The sequence below is a fragment of the Papio anubis genome, chromosome 14, assembly GCF_008728515.1.
Source record: "Papio anubis isolate 15944 chromosome 14, Panubis1.0, whole genome shotgun sequence".
Classification (NCBI taxonomy): Eukaryota; Metazoa; Chordata; class Mammalia; order Primates; family Cercopithecidae; genus Papio; species Papio anubis.
In genome coordinates this window covers 104,046,292-104,052,291 of record NC_044989.1, presented here as the reverse complement: position 1 = coordinate 104,052,291, position 6,000 = coordinate 104,046,292, and the positions used below count along the sequence as shown (strand labels likewise).

Below are 6,000 nucleotides of genomic sequence, written 5' to 3'. Positions count from 1 at the left end.
TCATGTTGCCAAGGGGAGGCTCAAGAGGAATGGTCTGTTAATGGAAAAAGAAACAGCAAAGTTATAAAGGGAAACAAACCAATAGGAGAAACTATTAATATATATGTTGATAAAAGACAAGTGTTGGAGGGTTGCGGAGGAAAGAGTGTAAGAAAACAGCCTGTTGCAAGAGTAATGCCACCTGAGGTGAAATCACCATCAGGATCAATGTTTGACTCCTGAATACCAAGGTATTCCCATATTCCCACAGTCAGGCCAAGAAACAATGCCTGTAGCGTAGACAACTCTTATAAAAATGCTTATCTAACTTCCCCAGTGGTCACGAATCTTGCAGGAGGGTCTGAGACGTGACCAACTGTACATGTTTTACCAAAAGCAGTTTGCTATATAAAGACTACTTTCTGGAGGGCAAGTATAGGAATCAACCATCTCTTGGCCACCAGAGATATTGCTTCTGTTTGTTAGTTCCTATTAAACGTTTCTTTCTTTCTTGTCCAGGTGCGGCGGCTCATGCCTGTAATCCCAGCACTATGGGAGGCCAAAGCAGGCGAGTGTCACCTGAGGTCAGGAGTTTGAGACCAGCCTGGCCAACATGGTGAAACCCCATCTCTACTAAAAATACAAAAATTAGTCCAGCGTGGTGGCGTATGCCTGTAATCCCAGCTACTTGGGAGGCTGAGACAGGAGAATCACTTGAACCCAGGAGGCGGAGGCTGCAGTGAGGTGAGATCATGCCATTGCACTCCAGCCTGGGCAACAGAGTGACCTTTTTTTTTTTTTTTTTTTTTGAGACAGGGTATGGCTCTGTTGTTCAGGCTGGAGTGCAGTGGCATGATCATGGCTCACTGCAGCCTCCACCTCCCAGGCTCAAGTGATCCACATCAGTCTCGTAAGTAGCTGGGACTACAGGCATACACTACCATGCCCAGCTAATTTTTGTATTTTTGGTGGAGATAGAGTCTCACTATGTTGCCCAGGCTGGTCTCAAACTCCTGGGTTCAAGGGATCTATCTGCCTTGGTCCCCTCAAAGTGCTGGAATTACAGGCATGAGCCACCATGCCCAGTCTAAATGTTTCTTTCTGAGACACTGGATTTGTTAGCCTCTTTCTTCTTCCTCTCAGTTCCTTTGGCCTCTAGGGGTAGGCTTACCTGCTTACCACAGAAAAAAGAGGTAATGTAAGACAGGAAATTTTATTTAAAAAAAAAAAGTTTTTTAATTTTTAGTTTTTTATTTTTTGAGATGGAGTCTTGCTCTGTTGCTGAGACTGGAGTATTGTGGCATGATCTTGGCCTACTGCAACTCCCACCTCTCAGGTTCAAGCAATTCTCCTGCCTCAGCCTCCTGAGTCTCTGGGAATTACAGGCACCTGCCACCATGCCCAGCTAATTTTTGTATTTTTACTGGAGATAGCATTTCACCATGTTGGCCAGGCTGATCTCAAACTCCTGACCTCAAGTGATCTGCCTGCTTCAGGCTCCCAAAGTGCTGGGAGGAAATTTTCTCATGTTTCATGGTTGGGTGAGGGAGTCTCAATAGATTAATATATCAAGAAATAGAGTTATAAGCCTGTATTACCCAGAATTATATGTGCATCCACCCAAAGAATACAGAAAATAGTTAAATGTGATTATCCTGGAGAGCGGGACTGCTTTATGGAGAGCAAGGCTTTGCTCATTTAATATTATTCTATAGCTCAGGAATCAGTTAACTATGACGCACAGGCTGGCTGCCTCTTTTGTAAATAAAGTTTTATTGGAACATAGTCACACTCATTTGTATAAGTATGTGGATGTATGAGTGTATGGTTGACTTTGTGTTAATAATGGCAGAGTTGGGTAGTAGTGACAGAGACCACATAGCTTAAATATTTGTCATTTGGCCTTTTAAGAAAAAATTTGCTGACCTCTGCTATAGACTAGGATTAAACAAACAAACAAACAAACCCATATGTATGCTTTATGCTGATTCAAAAAAAAATTAAAGTGGGGGGAAAGTCTAAACTGCCCACTTTTCAAAGCCCATTTCCAAACCACTGTAGACTTGAACTCTAGGTTATAGAAACCTCCACATAACTTCTTTTCATTCCTAAATTGTCTCTAGTCACATGCATTTGATCCTGGAACTGGAATATTCACCATATTGTTTTATTTACTATTTCCAGCTCTCAATAGCAACAACAAAAATGTGGCATACAAAAAACCATGAAAAACACAGTCTAAAGAGATGAAGCAACCATTGGGACCAGACTCACATATGACACAGATGTTGGAGCTATCAGACATTAATTATGATTAATATGTTAAAGGACCTAAAGGAAAAGGTAGACAGCATGAAAGACCAGATAGGCAATTTCAGCAGAGAAATGGAAACCATTATAAAGAATCAAATGGAAATACTAGAAACAAAACACAGTAATGGAGATGAGATGTGCTTTTGACGGGCCCATCAGTATAATTGATAGAGCTGAGTAAAGAATAAGTAAACTTAAACATATTACCCAAAATAAAATGCAAAGGGGAATAAAGCAAAAAAAATCTCAAGACAGTACAGATAATCCAAGAACTGTAGGACAATATCAGAAATATCAGACAGTCTAATATAAGCATAATTGGAATTCCAGAAGAAGAAGAAAGAGAAAATTGGGCAGAAAACATATCTGAGAAAAATAGTGGCTGGAAACTTTTGAAAATTAGTGACAGAGCTTTATGCAGTGGCAGTATCATAGCCAATGAGGTTTATCTGAGGTGTGATTATTGCTAACTGAAAACTTTTCCTAATACTCCACCATGATGACTTGAAATATAGTCAGCACTGGCAATTTTTGACAGTCTGTACAGACACTGAACTTTATAGTTAAAAACTTAGCTAGAGACACAGAATCAAAGACTTAAGAATACCAGAGCACACCAGCAGGATAAATACCAAAAACAAAGAAACAAACATACCTAGACATATCATGTGTAAATTGCTGCAACTCAAAGACAAAGAGAAACTCTTGAAGGTGATCAGAGAAACTAAACATGCTATCTATTGAGGAACAAGGATAAGAATTACAACAGACTTCTGTCAGAAACCATGCAAACCAGAAGACAATGGATTAACATCTTTAAAGTACTAAATGAAGAACAAAAAAAAAAAAAGGCTGGCAATCCAAACTTCTATACCTACTTAGAATATCCTTAAAAAGATATGAGAAGTGAAAACCTTCTCAGGCAGACAGAGATTGAGGAAATTCATTGCCAGTAAACCTACTCTACCATAAATATTAAAGGTAGATCTTTAGGCCGGGTGCAGTGGTTCATGCCTGTAATCCCAGCACTTTGGGAGGCCAAGACGGGCAGATCACAATGTCAGGAGATCGAGACCATCCTGGCTAACATAGTGAAACTCTGTCTGTACTAAAAATACAAAAAAAATTAGCCGGGCCTGGTGGCAGGTGCCTGTAGTCCCAGCTACTTGGGAGGCTGAGGCAGGAGAATGGCGTGAACCCAGGAGGGCTTGCAGTGAGCAGAGATCGCATGACTGCACTCCAGCCTGGGTGACAGAGCAAGATTCTATCTCAAAAAAATAAATAAATAAATAAAAATAAAGGTAGATCTTTAGGGAGAAGGAATATGATAAAAGTCAAAAGAGCATCAGAAATGAAATAAATAAAAGCAAAGTAAAACATTTTTTCTTTATTTATATTTCCTCTAAAAGATAACTGTTAAAAGCAAACACAGTAACAATAGAATATGTGTTTATAACATACGGAAAAGTGAAATGTATGGCAAACAAGGCACAAGAAACGGGAAGGAAGAATTGGAAATACATTTTTATAAAACCCTTACAATAACTGTGGAATTGCATAATGTTATTTGAAGGCATACTCAGATTATTTTAAAATGTATATTTTAAATGCTAGAGCAACCACTAAAACTGTTTTTAAAGCATAAATGAGATAAAATGGAGTGATAGAAATACTTTAATAGAGGGGATATTCAATATTGATATATTAATAGAAGTGATAAAATTGAATCATAAAATATACTTCTGGTCTGGGCAACATAGGAAGACTCTACCTATGAAAATAAAATTAGCATGATGGCACATACCTGTAGTTTGAGAGGCTGAGGTGGGAGGATTGCTTGTACCTCAGAGGTTGAGGCTGCAGCGAGCTGTGATTGAGCTACTGCACTCCAGATTAAATGGCAGAGTGAGATACTCTCAAAATAAAATAAAATAATAGAAAAATAAACACAGAGAAGGTTGTAAAAGAGAAAAAAGGAACAAACAACAAATAGAACAAATAGAAAACAACTAGTAACATGGTAAATTTAAATCTAACCATATCAATAACCATTTAAAATATGAATGATCTAAACATGCCAATTAAAAGACTATGACTGAATAAAAAAGCATGCCTCAACTTCATACTGTCTACAATAAACCCACTTTAAAGATAAGACATACATAGATTAAAAGTAAATGGATGGAGGCTGGACACGGTGGCTCATGCCTGTAATCCCAGCACTTTGGGAGGCCAAGGCAGGCAGATCACTTGCGGCCAGGAGTTTGAGACCAGCCTGGCCAACATGGCAAAATCTCGTCTTTACAAGTAAAAAATAAAAAAAGGAAATAGCTGGAGAAATGTACACTATGCAAACACCAGCCAAAAGAAAGTTGGAGTAGCTGTATTAATTTTAAAGTAAACTTAAGAACAAGGAAGATAATCAGGAATAGAGGCATTATATAGTAATAAAGGGTCAATTCTCCAAGAAGACATAACAGTTCTCTACGTGTTCGCACCTAACCACAGAGGCTTCAAAATACACAAGACAAAAACTAACAGATTTGGAAGGAGAAATAGAGAAATCCACAACTGCAGTCTGAGAGTTCAACACTCCTCTTTCAGTAAATGATGGAACAAGTAGGCAGAAAAATCAGTAAGGATACAAATGACACAAACAACACGACCAACCAATTGGATCTGATTAACATTTATAGGACTTTTCGCCCAACAACAGCATTTCTCAAGTGTACATGGAACATTAATTAGCCAAGAACATTTGCCATATTTTGGGCCACAGAATGCCCATGTAAAGGCAATATTCCATGTAACAGGTAGTTGTGGTCTGATCTGTAGCCGAGAAGAGCAGGTTTGGATAGTTTGAAACAAAGTTCCTCTTTTCTTTTACCTGTCTCCTTCTTTCCATCTCTGCTGCTCTTCCACTCCCACTAAGAAATACTGCATGGAAACATTCATGTAGCTAATTACCTTGTTTATTAATCCTTTCAACAGACATTAGCTAGACACCTACTGTGTACCAGGTGCACCACCATACTGGCGATTGACTGGGTGTAAAGTAAAAGATGGCATTGCCGGGGCTGGTGAGTGCCTCGCAAATGAAGACTGTAGCCTTCTGCAGACTGACTCAAAGCAATGTCCTAAGAAGGAGGGAGGGGCACAGGGACTGAAGGTATCGGAAACTAGGGAGAGCGAAGAGAACTAAAAATGGAAGATGATTCTTTCTCTTTCTTTCCTTTTTGTTTTTGGAGACAGTCTCGCCCTGTCACCCAGGCTGGAGTACAGTGGCACGATCTCAGCTTACTGCAATCTCCACCTCCCAGGTTCAAGAGATTCTCATGCCTCAGCCTCTGGAGTAGCTGGGATTATAGGCATGCACCACCATGCCGGCTAATTGTTGTATTTTTGGTAGAGACAAGGTTTCGCCATGTTGGCCAGGCTGAACTGGAACTCCTGACCTCGTGATCCACCTGCCTTAAGTATCAAAAATAAGCTGGCCTTATTTGTGGCTGACCACAAAGGCTTAGAGTTGGTGGGGCCCAAGAAGTCACCTCTCCTAGCCCAGACCTAGAGAGGCAACCCCAATCCTAAATGTAGACCACACTAGACTTGTACGTTAGTTTATCAGGACTGCCATAACACAGTATCCCAGACTGGGCAGCTTAAACAAGATAAATTATTTTTTTCATAATTCTAGAGGCTGAAAGTCAA

The 6,000-nt window shown here is 39.7% G+C and overlaps 1 non-coding gene across 1 annotated transcript; it reads left to right on the top strand.

The window, feature by feature from the left end:
* Window positions 1-2,701: 2,701 nt before the first annotated feature.
* On the top strand, window positions 2,702-2,840 carry LOC116270471. The gene has a single exon (XR_004178498.1). It is a non-coding gene; the product is annotated as a U4 spliceosomal RNA (small nuclear RNA).
* Window positions 2,841-6,000: the final 3,160 nt, after the last annotated feature.